Below are 21,131 nucleotides of genomic sequence, written 5' to 3' on the forward strand. Positions count from 1 at the left end.
TATTAATACACTGTTGTCTCAGTGACTACAGTACACTCATTAACCCTTATCCTCGAGTGGCCTTCAGACCTTGAAAAGTAGTGACTCCCATGTAAAAAAAAAAAAAAAGAAACCACATTGAATGGATGAGAATTCTTGTGTTAGATGTAGAACAGTTGAGGTTAGTAGGCAGGGATATGCAGAGAGGTAGGGCACTACAGGTGCCCAAGCAACTGCCCCTTTTACTCCTGTTTTAAAAGTGTCCTTTTCAGAGGAATATATTATAGGCCTGTGCCCGACCAAGGCACGTTCATTACTATATTTTTGCCGTTATTTTTTTCACTTGGGCACCTGCCATGAAAAGGTCTCTGCACGTCAGTGTTATCAGGGTTAAATTCCCAGGGGATGCTGAGAAACACAGTGAAGGAAATGATGAGGAAAGAATTGAGAGAAAGAAGGATGAATACCTGGCTAGAAATAGCTCAGTTTGGAAGACAATTCATAAAAAAAATCCAGACGAATGCATGCCAGCATATACAGGGTGGAACGATAAAATTGTCACCCTAGAAAAGACGACATGATTCCATTTCCATTTGATGAAAACTTGCGCATTCGTGAAACAATTGACAAACAAAACAAAACAAATATACTCTATTAAAACTTTTTCTTCAAAATCACTGGATTCAGCATTAAATAACCTGAAAAGGGTTGATATGCCGTAAAACAAAAACAACCAACCAACCACAAGTCAACAGAGATCCACGCTTGGCTTCAGAAGGAGTGCTACCACTTTGTGTACTCTTTTATCACTGACCATCCCTTCTCTGCCGACCTGAACCCGCTGGACTACTTCGTTTGGTCATACATCGAGAACATCACCAACATGACCTCCCACAATACCAAAGCCAACCTAATCACCACCATGTAATGAGTATTCGTCAAGCTCCCGCCGGCACTTGTGGAAAAGGCATGCTCTCAGTTTCGGGCCCTTATTGATGCTGAATGTGGCTACATTGAATAAATGCCATCTCTACTACATAAATCAAATTACCTGAATTGATTTTTTCAATAAAAGTTTTAAAATAAAGCTCTAGTGTTGTTTTCTTCAGGGCGACACTTTTATCGTTCCACCCTGGCGTTAAAGCAAATATTGTGATGAAAACTAAACAGAAAAATATGCAATATGATTTCTGTTAATTCAGAAATAATTTCCATTTTATGATCTTTAATTCAATTAAGACTACAAAAATAATTAACAAATTTTAATCAAGTGTTTATTTGCTATTGTTTTCAATGACCTTTTTCCCACTTACCAATTAACTTTTTAGACTAGACTAACACCATAAAACAACAAATATCAAATATTTATGTTTTTTTATTTTTTTTTGTTTTTTTATTTTTCATTTTTTTTTATTATTATTATTTTTTAATTTTTTTTTTGTTTTTTATTTTTTGGAATCTTTTGAGATGAGGCTTCATAATTTGTGCATTAATTTTTTTTTTTTTGTTACCTTCATCTTCATAGTTGTTGTTTGACCACATTTCAGCCAACTCATCCTCTGGCCTTCTTCAGGTGATTAACCAGGACGGGATAGAAATGCTGAGTCTCTTGACTGTATCATCAGTAATTACTGCCTTCCATAGTTGTTGTTTTGTCTCAACACGTTTTGGCCAACTAATCTTCTGGCCTTTGGGTTGGATTGAAACCGCTATCTTCAGACAATGCTCACCTGGAATTGTAGAGACTCAACGCCTCTATCCACTGTGCCACGGGCCCCAAAGGACGATCAAGGTGGGATTTTATGGTTTTATGAATCCAATTTTGTGTTCTTATCTGGTCTACCATTATCTGGTCCATGCCGAATGGTATTAATTTTTGTTTTTTTTTATTTTTTGGAATCCTTTGAGATGAGTCTTCATAATTTGAGTAGTTTCTTTTTGTTTTCTTTCACAACTTATCAAGTCCCGGAGGCCACTCGAGGTGTATCCATTCTTTTTGCAGACTGTTATCCTCATCTTCATAGTTGTTGTTTCACCACGTTTTGGCTAGCTCATCCTTAGGCCTTTTTCCAAGCTTTTATCTTTACATCATCAATGCTCTGATCCCCCATCTGGCATCAATTGAAATGAATGGCTCTCGTCTTGGGGAGGCCTCATGTTTTGACAAGCTTCTGGGCTTGACCTTTACTCCTGATCTTAAATGAAACACATACATTAAATCCGTTGCCAAAGCCGCTAGAAAAATGGTGGGATTCTTCTATCGATCCAGTAGAAATCTCACTGCTGATGCAATTTTCTATCTATATAAGAGCCAGGTACGTCCAAGGATGGAGTACTGTTGCCACATCTGGGCAGGAGCTGCTAGAAAGGACTTATCCTGCCTTGATATAGTTCAAAATAGACTTCGTAGTCTTGTAGGAGATATCCTTTTCTCTTCCCTGCAACCTCTTTCTCACAGAAGAGATATTGCGAGTTTGTCTCTGCTTTATCGTTATTTTCATGGCAGGTGCTCACTGAGCTCCATTCTATGGTCCCCCCTCGCCAAACTTTCACAAATAATACCTGTCTAGCAGAAAACACTATCACTAGTTTCCCCCACTCGTTATCTGTGCCTAAACCTAAGCGTAGATTCCATGAGGAAAACTTCTTTCTTAGAACTGCACGCCTATGGAATTGTCTTCCGTTTTTCTGCTTTCCAGCTGACTACAATATGGTTGTCTTCAAGTCTAACGTAAACAAGTTTTTGATTAGCCGTTCCATAGAAGTTAACAAATTTACCGAAATGTCCATTACTAACGGTTACTATATTGTCCAATTTCTACTGTCCACTCTTTAACCCTTATCCTCGAGTGGCCTCTTGGCCTTGATAAGTGGTGATGCCTATGTAAAAAAAAAAAAGAAGGTGAGTATTATCTGAAAATAGCGGTTTCAAAGGATGAGTTGGCCGAAACGTAGTGAGACAACAGCAAATAAGTTACAAGACTCAGCATTCCTATCCCATCGCGGTTAATCACCTGAAGAAGGCCAGAGGATGAGTTGGCCGAAACGTGGTAAAACAACAACTATGAAGATGAGGATAACAGTTCGCCAAAAAAAAATGAATAAAAAAAAATTTATGTTATGTTTCTCTCAGTTTGTTTGTCTATCTATCTGTTTCACTTTTTCGCAGAAACTACAAGAATTAGTCACCACAATGTCACTTTTACTTTCGTGGAAACTACTAGACCGATCTGGCTGAAATTTTGTATACACCTTTGTTATGATATGGTAAACTAAGTATCATGGTATTCGTTTGATGCTACGTTAGAGATTGACAGGGAATAGTGTTAAATGCAAAAATTAGTACAAATTTAACCATCAATTGGATATAAAGCACTCATTCTGAGGCAATAGTTTATAACGTTTGCCAGTTTTTAACAGGCAAAAAAGTTTTCTATAGTTTAAGTCTGTCCATTCAGTCTAAAACAGGATAAAACAAGTGAAGCATGCATGGTCCTCTGTGAGTGCACAGTGAACGAGGCATAAAAAAATGACTAAGATCAGCATTCCCCACCCCCATTTAGCCCCAAAAGTCCCAGAGGACGTCAAATCCTGGTGAAAATGAACAAACAGTGCAGTTTAGGCCTTAACATATTTAAATTTGAGTTCAGCACCATGCAAAACTGCTAAATAGACATACACAGAAAATTTTAGACAAATATGGTAAAATAGTCCCAAAAACGGAGTGTTTTTATTAGCCCTAGAAGAGCCCCTGGGGCACACTGAAGAGTTATTGTGAAGTATAGATGAACAAAATTATATAGAAATCAGTTAGTTATAACTTTTCAGAAAGTTTTATAAAAATCCAAGGAATCATTTTTTTTTAATAAGCACAATAGTGTCAATTTTAGCCATTTTAACCCGAAAAGGCACCCCTGGGGGAGGGGGGGGTAACCGTAGTTTTACTGGAAAATCCGTTCTGTTACTTTTTTACTCATATCATGTTTAATGTTTGAACAAAATTTTTTAAAATTCCAAGGTGTAGTTATTGAGAAAAGTGCAGACAGACGAACGGACAAACGGACAAGGGTGAATTTGTCGGGGGGGCCAAAAAGTTTAGTACACACACACACACACGCACGCACACACGCACGCACACACACACACACACACACACACACACACACACGCACACACACTCGCACATACATATACATCTACATGTCGCTAATTATCATTCCAAAACTAGAAAATGTATTTATTCCACACTCATAGTATTTAATTCAGATTTAGATGTAGTACATCTTACATGTGTTTTGTTGAATAGCAGGAATTCACCAAACAACTCATCAGAGACAAATATATATGTATTCTTTGAAAAAAAAAAAACGGTTGAGAGCTTTTTTTTTTCTTCCTTGAAATAAAAAAAGGTATGGTGAGGGAAAAATGTTGATAAAAGAAAATGGAAATATTTTAAAGTTTGCAAAATCATAAAAAAACTCTTAGTAATTATAGAATATATAGGTACCCTTCTGACCCCCCCCCCCAAAAAAAAACTCATTGGATACACCACCCTCAAGGAGACATTATTTTATAGCGCCATATTTGATGTATCAGAATATATATATATATATATATATATACATATATATATATATACATATATATATATATATATATATATATATATATATATATATATATATATATATATATATATATATATATATATATATATATATATATATGCTGTCAATGCGATGATTGTAGGTTCAATCCACAGCTGGGGAAAGGTGTTTGTCTAGCCGCACTGATGAGTTGTGATACAACGAAACAGTACTGTATATGGATGACAATATATATATAATATAAAGCTGAACGTCTGTGTGTGTGTTTGGTCACGAATAGGCTCCTATATGGTTGACTATTATAGAAAACTGATCACATATAATGATAGAAGATGTATCGAGACACAGGAATGGGTATGTTTGGTCTGGCATAATGATGATTCATTAAAATTGTGGGGTCTGCGTACGCGTCTGGTCCACAAACTATGGAAATAAAAAAATTAAAAATTAAAAGAAAAACGTTTACAAGTGTTTTTGATATAGATGTACATAATAATACATTGATAAGTATGTTTTAACTTAAATAGGGATGGTATAATAAAATTGTGGGGTCTGCATTCGTGCCTGGCCTCCATAGAATGGAAATAGGCACAAACTTTAATAAAGACTTTTCATATCTATTTGCGTAAGTATACTGTGATAATTATGTCTCAGTTTGAAGAAATATGGTATAATAAAATTATGGGGTATTCGTTCGCGCCTGGCCTCTATAGAATGGAAATATGTCATAGAGTTTAGCAAGGTTTTTTAATATAGATGCACAGAATATTGTGATAAGTGTTTCAGTGTGAACAAGAATGGTATAATAAATTATGGGGTTTATCGATTTTATTTTTACTTTCATCATATTTTGCTTTGGTTTTGATACCCCCAAATTCGAAGCTATCGCTTTACAACCCTTCCTTTTCATAACCTATCATACTTTCATAAATCAGAGTCCATTTTCTGTAGGATGTTTTTGAACCCAGTCAACGACGGGTACTTTTGCTAGTGTATATATATATATATATATATATATATATATATATATATATATATTCCAATTTTATCTGCTTAGTTACACATGTTTCGGCTGATACGATTCAGTAACCGAAACTTGTGTAACTAAGCAGATAAAATGGTAATAAAAAATATATATATTTGCTCTGCAATAGTATTGAGTAATTTCTTCAGGTTTTTACTAATTACCATTTTTACCATATATATATATATATATATATATATATATATATATATATATATATGTCTTGGAAGTTTTTAACCTTTAAAACTATATAAAAAGAACTTATTTAATTTTTATATTTTTTTATCATTCGTTAGAAAACTATTTAGTCAGTAAGTCATTTAATCACCTGCAATAGTCCTCATGTTGATGTAAGGGATCATCAGTTGTTTACCAGGAAATACTGTTTCAGGGATTTAAAAACAAAACAGTCTATTAAATCATGGTTCCCCATATATATATATATATATATATATATATATATATATATATATATATATATATATATAAGTGCAAACAGTTAATAAAACATGTTAAAAAACACTTTGAAAAAGAGTTAAAAACATATGTAATCTGAAAAGGAAACACTTGATAAGTGGATAGTCCTTAATCCACAGAGTTTCAAAGAAATACTGTCCTTCTCATCAGAGGGTAGGAATTAGCAAAATGCGGTATCGGATTTTGCATACAAAAGTATTTGATGAAACAACAAGTAAGTCAAAGATCTTACTTGAAAACAAAAAAAGTGAAGCAGAGGGAATGTGGTAAAGAAAAAGGTGATTACACGTGAATGGATAGTCTGGTGAAAGGTGAATAATCCAATGACGGTAAAATCCAAAAATATAACTCCAAGAAAGTTAATTGAATTTCCATTTGCACAAATAAAATCCAAGGAAATCATGTAATTGGAAGATGGTCCAAAATAATCCAAAGGCAGAAATCCATGGAATAATTCACAAAAATGTGTACAAGGGAAAAAAGGAAATATTATTCCATAGATTTCTGCCTTTGGATTATTTTGGACCATCTTCCAATTACATGATTTCCTTGGATTTTACTTGTGCAAATGGAAATTCAATTAACTTTCTTGAAGTTATATTTTTGGATTTTACCGTCACTGGATTATTTATCTTCCACCAGACTATCCATTCATGTGTAATCACCTTTTTCTTCACCATATTCCCTCTGCTTCACTTTTTTGTTATCAAGTAAGATCTTTGACTTACTTGTTGTTTCATCAAATACTTTTGCATGCAAAATCTGATCCCGCATTTTGCTAATTCCTACCCTCTGATGAGAAGGAGAGTATTTCTTCGAAACTCCGTGGATTAAGGACTATCCACTTATCTAATGTTTCCTTTTCAGAATAATATATGCTTTTAACTCATTTCAAAGTGTTTTTAACATGTTTTATTAACTGTTTGCTTGGAGAAGAAAAAAGAGAAGCAGTCTATAGTGACAGTACTGTGTATTGTGCAATCCCTCTTTTCCTCCTTTCTCTTTTTTCTTCATATCTACATCTATATACTATTTTGTGTTTGTCTGTGCACACTGAATGACGTCATAAAGCGATGACGTCACAAAGAGATGATGTCATCCACTTGAACAGTGTTGGATTACTCCTAACAAAAATTCTTCGTAACATCACAAAGGGGACACTTCATAAACAGATGACGTCATCCACTAGAACTGGATGAAGACATAGGTCAGAGGTGATGGTGATGGAAGTTCCTTTATGACGTCAAGATCACGACTTAGGATTGTCTGGTCCACATAGTCTTTCACATTTCACATTGGTCATAGCTATTTGTTATACTTGCGGCATTGCAGGAGTTTAACCTCAACACCCAGAGCATTAAAGCTCACCAATTAATTAATCAACAAACATACAGTTGTCGGCATCGATGGTGCACTACGATCGGCTTCTCTAGTTAAGTAGATTAGAAAGTGGACCCTGTAACTCTTGCTGTCCTTATTTTTATCCTTTAGTCCTCACATTCCAGGAGCGATATTCATGACAAAGAAGGAAGAATGGCTGTTTTCTAGGTAAGAATCTATTTCATCTAACACTTATCGGTATATGTTCCTAGTTATTTGCCTCCCCAGAGTTAGACACAAGGTCGGTTTTTAATGTGGGGAAAATCCAGTTTCCCAAAAAGGGACACTCTGGATAGGAACAAAAATAAAAATTGTCTCAGTCATGAAGGATTTCTTCTCATTGACCGAGGACAGAAAAGGTAAAGTGTAGCATCAGAACAGATACTACACCTTGATCTTGGATCTGCATTGTCGTTGAATCACATTGTTTTAAATTAACGAATCCCCGTGTTAAAGATTTAATCAATATACGTAGCAATCATCCGTTAGATGATTACTATGTATATTGTATATGGTATTCCGAATGCGATAGTTTGATGGTTCATTGTATCTGACTTTATGTAGTTTTCAAATGTTCATTCGAATACATGGTCTTATGTGATTTCCAGTGGGCAGTGGTCCGTTATCCGTTCAACCTTGAAGTTGTCCTTGCTAACCACCACACCCTTCTCCATTGTCAATTTCTTGTATCTCTGCTATACTCCCCATATCGTTTCTAGTATTCCCTGTGCCTGTTTTACAAATATTTTAATGGAATGTGATTTGATGAACTCATTGCACTTGTATCCCCTCGGCGTACATATCCTCGATAAACTCGCTTGCCAACAAAATCACACCCCTTCACTGTTGCGGTCCCTAAATGTCAAAAAGTTTTCTACTCTAATAGCTTCTTCCCTAGAACGGCTAGACTTTGGAATTCCTTTCCTGCTACCTGCTTCCCAAACGGTACTGACATACAGAAGTCCAAATGAAACGTAAACCAACATCTTAATCTTTCTTAGGCATCGTCCCAATTGGTAGCCCTTTACGTACAATTGACAATATGCCTTGTTTGGAATGAACGTGAGTAAAAAAAAAAAAAGAAAAGTTTGATGTTGCTTAGTTTCTGCGTTGCTATGAACTTAGAACTTAGGCTAAGGAAATCTATTCCGTTTGGTTAAGGTTATTTGTTAGGTCTGTAACGGGGGGAATGAGTTACGGATTGTGTGCCACTTAATCTTTCTTAGGCATCGTCACAATTGGTAGCTCCTTACGTACAAGTGGCAATATACCTTGAATAAAAAAGAAAGCATACATCATGTAAGCACGTCATTTTATAACTTCCCAAATTAACGGCAAAGTAGAAAAATTTCATAGGATGATGCATGACGTTTCAGCAAAAAAAGTCGGGAACAATGAACAGTCGTGGGATATGCACATTAACCAAATGTGAGGGAAACAACAAAATTCTCAACATACTACTTGCTCTACAACAGAGACGTAATCCTGCCATTAGATAATATATTAATGCCTTTTAGAGTTTACGATGGTGATGAGCAATACAAGATTGCTCTACCAGAGATGCATCGATCTTTTATTTTAGTTGGGGACAACATTCGAAATGCTAGGAAAAAAAATGATAGACGACTCGGATAAGAAAACTTGCTTCCCAAACTGTACTGATATGCAGAAGTTCAAATGTAACATAAACCAACATCTTAATCTTTCTTAGTCTCAATCAGTAATCCCTAACGTCCAAGTGGTAATGTGTTTGGGCTGAAGGTGAGTAAAAAAAAAAAAAAAGTAAAAAAAAAAGAAAGAAAAAAAAAGAAAAAAAAAGAAAAAAAAAAAAGAAAAAAAAAAAAAAGAAACTGTATTATTATGATGAGATGTAGTATCTTCGTTTGTTTTTTTCTTTTTGTTGAAAATAACTGTTGAAACTGAGCTTTTATTTCGCATGTATTGCTCCTACCACAAGTTTTCCTCGTACGCCTTCTCTTAAATGTTGAGATATTATGTTGAACAAACATGGCGGTAAAGAATCACTGCAGTTCCAATCTTGAGTATTAAGTAATTCCTAGTAACAAAGATGGTGGCGAAGAATCAAATGCAGGTTCGTGACAGAGACGACGGCGAACTGATTGAATCCAAAATTCGACAATTTTTATAGTAACTTTGGAAGCTTCTGATTGGTTGGTTATTATAATTTGTGGTTATTATAACTTGCGGTTATTATAACTTGCTGTTATTATAACTTGTGGTTATTATAACTTGTGGTTATCATAACTTGTGGTTATAAAAACGATCGTCAAAATCATTGGTGTCATACCCCCATTAGGAGGCAAAAACATTTTAACACCTTCCTTCTAGGCTTCTTTGATAAATTTTTCATCTGTTTCTTTAGTAGTTATTGAGTTGTCTTCAAGGTCACTGGAAAAAAAGTGGGATCCTTCTATCGATCCAGTAGATATCTCACTGCTGATGCAATTCTCTACCTATATAAAAGCCAGTTACGGCCAAGGATGGAGTAGTGTTGCCACATCTAGGCAGGAGCTGTTAGAAGGTCTTATCCTGCCTTGACAGAGTCCAAGATAGACTTCATAACCTAGTGGGGGATGCCATTTTCTCTTCCCGACAACCTCTTTCTCAGAAGAGACGTTGCAAGCCTGTCTCTGCTTTATCGTTATTTTCATGGCAAGTGTTCATCTCAGCTCCAATCTATGGTCCCTCCTCGCCAAACATTCATAAGAAACACTCGTCTAGCTGAAACCACTATCAATAATTCACCCTCACTCTTTATCTGTGCCTAAACCTAAACGTATATTCCATGAACAAAGCTGCTTTCTTAGAACTGCACACCTGTGGAACTGCTTTCCCGCAAACTACAACTTAGTCGTCTTCAAGTCCAACGTAAACAAGTTCTTAATGAACCGTTTCCCTTAAGTAATCCAATTTACCAAATTTACACTACTAACGATTACTATCATATTATCCCTTTGACTACTGTACACTCTTTAATCCTTATCCTCGAGTAGCCTCTGGGCCTTGATAAGTGATGAATTCTATGTACAATAAAAATATATATATATATATATTCTAAGTCATGTGTTTTTGTTATCTCATCTAATATTGAAGTTCCAGGTAAGTGTTTTACTTTATTTAAGTCTGTACCTGGACTGAGAAATTTGTATTTCTTAGTCAATTAATTAGTTAATTATTAACCTTTGATAGTTAATTATGAATTAAATAAAAAAACATACCTTGTTTGTTTCATATATGATTCATATTGGAAGTCATATCGATACTTGATAAAAAGATAAATTAATTAATATGTAGCATGTTTTAGTTTTAACATAGACACGGAGAAGACAGCCTGTCTTTTTTACATGGTGACAAGAGAGTGAGTGACACACAATCACTCGTTTTATATACAGACAAAGAGAAGATAACTCCAAGTTACTTAAAAGCTTAAATAACACATCATCACAAACCCTGACAAGAGGAAGCAACTCTTTACACGATTAAAAAGAGATAACTGTTGCAGTTTTCACAGTATCAGTAAATTGATAATTTCAATAGTGTCCTGATAGTGTTAAATCCCATGGTTTCCATTTTGTTTTTGTCTTTTCTTTGGAAGTGGTGATGTCGCATGGTGACACTGTACATTCACGCATGACAGCTGGTAACCAAAACACACTGAACGATTGAAGTCAGGCTTTCAAACCTGATGTTGCTAGTGGTGAAAGGTCAAGTATTTGATGCTCCCAGTTGCCGAAGTCAGAGCACCTGTAGAGAGCAGGTCACATATATAGTGCCCAGAGGAAGCGGAAAGGCAAAACAGAAGAGAAGCAGACAACCAGCAGGCAAAGCAACATTAGATGAGCTCGTGCTTCCATCCACCCACCCTCCTGTCCACCCTCTCTGTCTCTAGCTTGATCCATGCACACACGGTCATAATAAAGAAAATAATATTTTTTATATTTTTATAAAAAAACAAAGTTTCTGTTACATGTTTTCCTGGTTGACAAAAAAATCAACCGGCGTGCATGCGACTACACCACGGCATTATGAATTCTATTCGAATTAGTTAAAGTATGTTATACCATCAAATCCACCTGCAGCAGTAAGCCACGCCCATAAGATTATTTTAACTGATGGGCGTGGCTTACAGATACTCTTTTTTTAACTGGCAACATTTCTTCTGTTGATGATGACTTTACTGGCCAAATTTCTGGGTGTTTTACATATGGGATGAATGTCAAAAATGTATTATCATAGCGTCATTACTGGTGAATATTGGTAGTCGTTGAAGGGTGGATGTTCATAGAATTTAGCATCTAATCATATGTATTCTATCTATCTATCTATCTATCTATAAAAGTGAGAATGTATGTGTGTGAGGGCACTTCTCAACCTCCATTCTAAACAAAGTTTTCTTTAAAGACTCGAAATTTGGTATACAGCTTAATAAAAACCTCATAAATAACATCCTCAAATGTGATGAAGATTATAAGTATCTAGGATCACACACCAGGAACTCTGAGAAAGACTTTCACATTCGAAAGGGCATGGCATGGACTGCTTGTAACAAATGCCTATGCCTAAATCAAAACGTGGATTCTATGAACAAAGCTTCTTTCTTAGAACTGCACGCCTGTGGAACTCTGTTCCGTCTGCCTGCTTCCCACCTGACTACAACTTGGATATCTTCAAGTCCAACGTTAACAAATTCCTAATGAACTACCCCCCCCCCTTAAGTAAACACTTCATCAAATCTCCACACTAACGTACTGTACTTGCAATAACCCTTATCCCTGAGTGGCTTCCGGGCCTTGATAAGTGGTGACCACCGTGTAAAAAAAAAAAAATGGATAAGATATGGAAATCCAATCTTGCTTGCAAATTCAAAATCCAAATTTTCCGTGTACTTATTGATCCAATCCTACTCTATGGATCTGAATCTTGGACTCTTTCAACAAAACAACAACATCGTTTGGATGGATGTTACACACGTCTTTTGAGAAGAGTACCCAATCTATCATGGTGAAACCACCCAACTCTAGAAATGGTATATGGAGACTTATCGAGAGTATCAACTCAGTTTTCAAGAGAGGTGTTTAGTTTGTTCAGCATTGTGCAGGTGCCACAGATGAACGTGCTTCATCATTTGTGAAGGCACCAATCATCTCACAATCGATCACGAAAGTTAACTTTTCCAGATAGGATTCGAGATAGATTCATCTCCAAGGAAGATCTTTTGGGTGCTATGGCAGATAGGGAATACTGGAAGGGTGTAGTGAGTTCTATCTTAGCCTGAGGCCACAGGATGACGATGATGATGATAGGTTATTAAGATATGTGGAAAACTTTTTAATCAGTTTTCATTCGGAAAAAAGACTTCTAAGGGGTCAAAATTAAAAAATAAATATGTGGAAGTCGTTTGTAAACTGTTTCATACATAAACGTTCACATTACAGATTCCTTATGTTAAATATAAGTTGGTTTGAAAACACTTTTTAAAGAATGTGTCACGCTGGCTGAATAGATATTGTACTTGACACTGTATTTAGGTTTTGGTTTCGATCTCAGCTCGAGTTGTTTTGTTTTTTTTACTTACAAGAAGTGAACTGTTTAGAAAGAATATAGTACTTGCTTGTACATGTGTCAGTTTCTGTATGAATTGAGGTATAATATCTATGTGTATTTTACAACTGGGCAACGCCGGGCGGCCTGTTAATATATCTCTAAAAGTGAGAATGTGTGTGTGTGTAAGGACACTTCTCAACCTATATACTCAACAAATGTTTGATCTACAGACTTGAAATTTGGTATATAGGGTATTCATGTGTAAAATCGGTTTTTAAAGGGCTGCTAAAAGGGTCAAAATTGAAAAACTAGCACTTGGAGTGTGTGGGGGGGGAGGGGGGTCATTAGATTTTTATCTGTTTGTCAACTGTTTTATAAACATCCATGTGTGGTCATGAAACTTGACAACTTCCTTATGTTAAGAATAAGTAGCTTTGAAAACACTTTTTAATGAATGTGTCAAGCTGGTCTAATGGTTATTGTACTTGATACAGTTTCTTTAGTATTTGTTCTCGATCTCAGCTCGAGTATTTTTTTACTTACAAGAAATGAACTGTTCAGGAAGAAATAATAATCGCGTGCACGTCTCAGTTTCTTTCCATATATTTTACTCCATTTTTTATAAAGGAAATGAATGTGTTTAATACCTACAGTAGTTCTGTTTGTAATAACCAAGAAATCTGCATTAATTAAATTATAATATTTTTATGCATGTTTTATCACCGGGCAACGCCGGGTGGCCTGCTAGTAAGTCAATAATTTAGTAAATTAATTTTAAGCAGTAGTGAGTCAGGTCTTGTCTGGTTTGTTCTTATTGTGTTTTTATAGTCGTTTATCCATTTATGAGTATATATGGATGTGTCTATTTTCTGTTTGATGTGTAATATATTTTATTGTCTCTAAATTTTTTATTGTATATATATTTGAAGTGCATATATATATATATATATATATATATATATATATATTTGAAGTGCATATATATATATATATATATATATATATATATATATATATATATAACTACTTCATTTACTCACATAAACCTAATATACGAAAGTATAGATTTATGTGTAAACTTTAAGTATTGACTTCAAAAGTGCTCAATACGTAGGTAGAGCTAGTCAGTAATTTATAAAATATATATGGCGATTAAGCTACACTGAATATTCTGCGTTTCATCCACTATAGGATTCGTCAGGCTTATGCGCGAATTCTGTGGTTGCTTCTTGTTTTTATATATGTTGAGGATTTCTAGTTAGCCAATCAGCTTTCTAGTATCCACCGCGCCCCTTCCTATCAGCCAATGGGCATGCATTTTATCGAACAAAGGATCTGTTTTAGAACTAGGTTAGTGGTTTAAGGTAGACGTTTTCCTTCCTTTTTTTTTTATATATATATATATAAATATACCTATGTGTACACACACACATGTACATATATATACATATATATATATATATATATATATATATATATATATATGTATATATACATATATGTGTGATCGTTTATATATATTCATGTTTATTTAATTTATCTATTTGTTTGTTTTCTATTGTTACTGTTAGTTTTAAAGCTATTTTGTATCGCTATCCTAGAGTAAGTTTTATTTTGTGAACACAGTTGTTTGCTATTTCTCCTCTACAGTTTAATAGATTTTGAGGTTCTTTAAAGTACAGGATAGCAAATTTTTCATGGAGGCATAATTTACATGGGTCGTCTAAATGTCTGCACGTGGTAGCTTGTCTCATTATTTTCCATTCGACTACCGGCGAATGTCCGCTTTCTTTGAATTCCCAGTATTTATTCGCTAGTGTTGTTTTTATACGGTGTTTTTTATTTTTGAATGTACTTTTGTGGTCATAGTATCGGGTTTTGAAATCTAAGGAAGTCATGCCTATGTAATATTTCTTGTTATTCGGGTTTTCTTTCGCAAATATTGTTGCTTGATAAACTACGCTTTTTGTTAGGCATTTATTTTGGACTGGGCAAAGTGTGCGGTGTCTACAATTGCATTTATCTTGTTCGTTATTAGTATTTTTATTTATGGTATGGTTGTTCTTGTCCGGGGTTGGTTTGTTATTATTATTATTATTATTATTATTATTATTTCTGCTAGTGTTGGTTTTATTTCTGTCATGGTGTCTACTTTTTTTTATTGTTTATTTTGTTGTTGTTTACATTGTTTTCATTTAGTATTTTGTTATTATGTGCTTTAATTATCATCTCTAAATTTTCGCAACAACTGTAAGATAACTTCAAGGTATTTTTATTGAAGATTTTGTGTAAGGGGTTAGTTGCGGGAAAGTGTTTTTCAATAAGATCTAGAAATTTCTTGCCGAGTTTTGTTTTTAACATTTGATTGTATGGAGCCGTATACCAAATTATAGTTCTTTTTCTTCTATTTTTAATTTTATTATAGTTGTTGGTGTTTTGTTGCTTATATTTGATATCGATATTTTTGTATCCACTATTTTTTAGGGCTGGTTCGTAGATATTGGTTGACCTGTTAAATGCATTTTCATCGCTTGAGTTATTACTGAGTCTACTTACGTTCGAGTTAGGAATGTGTTTTATAATTGATGGTGGGTGGTTGGACTTAGGGTTTATGTAAATTGGAGTAGCGTTATCTTTTAAGTATGGTTCATATGTGAAGTTTTCTCCCTTGACTTTGTTGGAGTTTTTTATTATAGCTAGTCCGTCATCTCTATATACACCAATATCCGTAGTATCGAATATGCTTGTGAGGGTATATCGAATGAATAATCCCACAAGATCTGATGCCTCTGCAGAGTCTCTGGCACCCATCGCCAAATCGAACGAATTTTTCATTTTAGTTTTTATCCATTGATTATTGTTATTTATTAGAACTGATTTTCTACATTTTTTAATGACGTTGATTTCTTCTGAGGATATATCAGTGTATGCCTCGGAAAATTCTAGGGCAATGTTAAAAAGTTCTTCGGATATCGAGGGATAAAAGTCTATGATGTCAAACTGTATGAACGTACATTTATCTTTGTTTTCTATATTTTTAAACCAGGTGATTGCTTCGGTAGTATTTGCCCACTGGTTTAGTTCTAGGTCCTGTTTGATTTGTTTGTTTACTCTAGAAAGTATAGTTTTGCTAATTCTACCTATTTCTGGTTTAGTTGGGTTTATCAGGCGGGTGCTGGGATTATTATTAAAGTCCCATTTGTGGTCTTTAAGCAGAATGTATGACTCTCTAGGTTTCAATTTGCCAACTTTATCACTAATTTTTAGTTTATCGGTAATTTGTTTACTTTCAGTATTTATTATATCTATGTAGTCGCATTCGTTTGTGTCTAGTTTTTTGTAGTTTTTTGTAATGTTTTCTGTGATTAGTTTGTTATATTCTTGCTTATCTATTTTATAAAAGTTTCTGGTTTTATCTGCTTTTACAAAGATTTTATTAGAGTTGTTTATGTTTCTAACGATTTTGTGTAGTTTCCGTTGGAAATTGTTGGGTTGATTATGGAATTCTAGGTTTTTAATTACGTTTAAAAGGTCATTTTCAAAGTTTATCAAAAGGTCTACTGTTTTCGCATTTTTAAGGGTTTTAAAACCATAGGATTCTTTTTTGTTTACATTTTCATTTTTAAGGAAGAAATTTGCTCGCCATCGCATTCGGCGTATTAGTTCATCCGTTTTTTGGATTAATTTAATAATATAGCTATGCTTGCTGGGTGTGGGGATGTTTTTTAGCGATGTTTCGAAATTAACTCTTTCCATATCTATTTTTAATGTGGTGAAATAAATTCTTTTGAGAGTGCTCGACTGTTTTAGGAGCTAAGTATAACTACTTCATTTACTCACATAAACCTAATATACGAAAGTATAGATTTATGCGTAAACTTAAAGTATTTACTTCAAAAGTGCTCAATACGTAGGTAGAGCTAGTTAGTAATTTATAAAATATATATGGCGATTAAGCTACACTGAATATTCTGCGTTTCATCCACTATAGGATTCGTCAGGCTAATGCGCGAATTCTGTGGTTGCTTCTTGTTTTTATATATGTTGAGGATTTCTAGTTAGCCAATCAGCTTTCTAGTATCAACCGCGCCCCCTCCTATCAGCCAATGGGCATGCATTTTATCGAACAAAGGATCTGTTTTAGAACTAGGTTAGTGGTTTAAGGTAGACGTTTTCCTTCCTTTTTTATATATATATAAATATACCTATGTGTACACACACACATGCACATATATATCTATATTTTTATAAAGTAATAGGGTTCGTGTGTTTCTGTCTGTGTGTACAGCTCTCCATCATCAACGAAATATAAACGAGGTAAGAGGGTAGATCTCTCCTGGTAGAGAAACATTAGAACCCATTTTAGGATGTTTCTGTTATAGGAGACATAAGAATCTTTGCCTAATTTCTTTATATACTAGTCTACAAACCACCCCCACATCGAATGACTTATGTTCATTTGCATATCACATTATATTAAATCTCTTTAACTAATTACCTCGACCTTATTACATATTGGAAATATTCTAATCATTTCAACTGTACTATTTACAAAATCTATTTAACATTTAATTATTTAATATATTTTCATTTAATTTTATATTCGATTTATTTCACTTTACGTATATTATCAAAACAATTCATTGGCGAGCAAAGCTTTATGTTTTGGGATTGTATTGAAAATGTAATGGAAATTTCAATTTCGTTCCGTTTTAATCTTTTATATTTTACTTGCCAATATAATTGAAAGAATTCAACTATCGTAATTTTATATAAATAAACAAAAACAAATATTTTAAAATAAAACTTTATTAAAAAAGAAATAATTTTATTTTTAAATGAAAAAAATCAATTTAGTAAAATAATTGTATTAAACACCCCCAGCCTTGTCAGCAAACCTGTAAACCTATAAAAGTTAACATTTCGAATGTAAACAGTGATTTTTCGATTTTGTTAGCGCTTGCCGCAATTAAACACAATTAAAACGGAACTAACTTTATTTCCATTCTATTTTTTAAACAACCCCCAAAACATAACGCTCTCTTCCAGTTATAGCCAATTTTTTTTTAATTAAATAAAACAGGTCAAAATAAACAGATAAGCGCATTTTCTTTTACATTTTTCTAACAACCATTGCCATTTAACCAACTGCAGGATATCGTTACTTTTGTGGGGTTGTTTTGAAAATGGCACGGAGATTATAATTTCGTTCCAATTTAATCTTTCTGGTCGAGCCTATTTCGAAAGCCTGTTTATCATAGATTTGAACTACAAATAATTTATTACATTTTGATTATTACTATCTTAAGACTTAAAGCTTATATTTATTTCATTTTTCTATTTATATATTGAATTAGTTATTTCCAGTCTTATTTAAAGTTATGAGTTTAACGTAGGCACCGCCAAAATTGGGGGGGCAGGTCAGTACTTTTTGACGGACCGTCTTTTTAAAAATCTACCAAAAATCAGGTAATTATCCGATCAATACGAAATTTTCAGCGATTATTAGGAGAAGAATGAACTTTATAACAGTGTACTTATTTTTCATAAACGATATTTATATATATATTTTTTTTTGCTTACAAAACTCCCCCTTGTTTTGAAGTGGGAACAAATATGCTTAAAATAATCATCTGAAACTGAACAAAACATATTGTGTTGTTGTAAGGGACAGAATTATAGATTAAAAAAAAAAAAGAAATTGTTTGCATACCTTATTTTGACGTCTGAATATCAGAACTTCGATTGTGTTTAATTATCCCGCTTTTGAGTTTTGAAGTGTGAAATTCGGTGAATATGTTAAGTAAAATAATTAATTTAAGTTAAGCAAAACAAAAAAAAATTTTTTTTAATATTTATACGAAAAAAGCCATTTTAAAATTTTTGATAAATAAATTAACAATTTTTTTTTAGCGAGCCGAATAATGCATGACCATTATTAAACAGGGCATGCTTTGAATAATTGATATAAAAAAAAAATTCGATAAATGTTGTGCCCTTTGTGTTAAAAATAGCATCATGTTTTTCGATCCCGTTTGAAAACGTTTGCCGCCTTTCGACTACGGTGGACCAAACGCGCTGAAATAATTTTTTTTTATTCTGCTTTAAATTGCCCCCCCCCCATTTTGGGGAGTCTGGCCCCCACACACATATACATTAAAAACCAAACTCATACAAATGGTCACCCATCTGGTACTGGCCAGCCTCAGCTTTATAATACATTGAAATTTTCGTCACTGAAAAATAAGTTTTTTTGGCCTGTTTGGTCTTCCATAGTTTTCTTCTTATAATCCGTAAACGTAAACAGAGTCGATCTCGACTCTACATGAACGCGAAATATCTGGTTACCTATATGAATAAGTGGAATTATTTGAAATTCAGGTACTTATCCTATAATATTTTTGCATATTCTCTTAGAAAATCATCCTAAATCTTAGTTAGACAATAAATAAATAAATTAATTATTTCAAAAACCTTTTTTTTTTAAATATTTAAGTACGTTTTTTGTGCAAGACAAAAAATGTCAATTGTTAACTTTTTGGGAAAATTTAACATTTAAAATTTAATTAAACATAGTAGAAAAAGTTTTACATTATTCTGTTTTCTATATGATAAAATTCAGGGTTTTATCTTTCTGGAAAAAAAAAGTTACTCAGAAATAATGGATTTTAATAAATGTAATTTAGTTTTAAAAAACAACAACTTGATTTTGCGGCCATTTTTGGCGGTGCCTAGTTTAACGTAAAGAACACGAACAAGGTTTTATTCAACTGAATTTCTTCCAGTTTACTAACAAAATATATAAATTTAAAAGAGATATAAATAATAAAATAAAAAGGTTATGTAATTTAAAAGAAATACACGTACTCACAAAAGCAGAACTTTTTTTTACACATTTTTTTCTTTAAAACCATAACAATGAGACTAACAATTACCTAGATCTTAGTAATTATTTGTTTTAATAGAACTGTTTTAATTGTACTGTTTACTTAGTTAACCTAAGTTGGTATTACATTTATTTTACATTTACTTTTTTTTTTAATTATTACTTTTAGACTGTGGCGTTTACACCCGGAAGTAATGAGTCACACGTAGGTCGCTTTTATTCATTCCTTTTGGTCTAGATCAAAGTGTAGTATCTGTTCTTCAGATGCTGCACTTCATTTTCTTGTTCTCTTTCGGTGGAGGAGAAATCCTTCACGACTGAGACAATTTTTATTTTTGTACCTTTTCTCCACGTTAAAAAACGACCCTGGTGTCTAACTCTGTCCCGTGGGGAGGCATAGTAAATAGGTACAATATAATTGTTTATAATTGTACTATTCAGAAATATTATTTATAGTTCGTCCATTTCAGTTAGTATACATTTCCTTTACGCTTAATTAATTTACAATCATTAATATCGTTAAACAATTCCGTTTAAAACCGAAATTATGCCACCCAAACGAAGTAGAAACGAAAGTGAGGAAGAAAGAATGGAAAGATTGGAAGCTAATAGACTAAGAGTTGCTGCAATTCGCTCCAATGAAAACAATTCAGATAGAGAAAGACGTCTAGAACTTAACAGGATACGTCAAAGAGAAAGGAGAGCAAGACTGTCAGATTTGGAAAGAGAAACCCAACGTGAAGCTGACAGAACTAGACATGCTGTAAGGCGGTTAAATTCATCACAAGATGAAATTCAAGAAAGGCAAAGATATGCACTGGAAAGAGAAGCAATATTACGATCGAATGAATTATATGAGGTAAGTAGACGTACACAAGGTGAGTTGAGAGTGGCTCAACGACATCAGAATGAATCGGAAACCCAACGAAGCTTTCGCCTATACCAAGGGCAACAACGAGAGGCTGCATGGAGAGAGAGTATGACTTTGCCCCAGCAATTGACAGAAAACGAGGCAGCTAGACAACGAATGACTGCTTTGAGACACCATGAAATAGAACACTGCAATAGAAAAGGATTGCTCTACAACAAAAATGACTCTCTCACTACAGCTGATATAGGAAAAATGGACAAAGTATGTCAACATTGCTCAGCTGTAAAATTTAAAGGAGAAACCCCTGGTTGTTGTTGTTCTTCTGGCAAAGTTGTGCTTGAT

This window comes from Euprymna scolopes, chromosome 33 (assembly GCF_053919585.1).
Source record: "Euprymna scolopes isolate OS-2025 chromosome 33, ASM5391958v1, whole genome shotgun sequence".
Lineage (NCBI taxonomy): Eukaryota > Metazoa > Mollusca > Cephalopoda > Sepiida > Sepiolidae > Euprymna > Euprymna scolopes.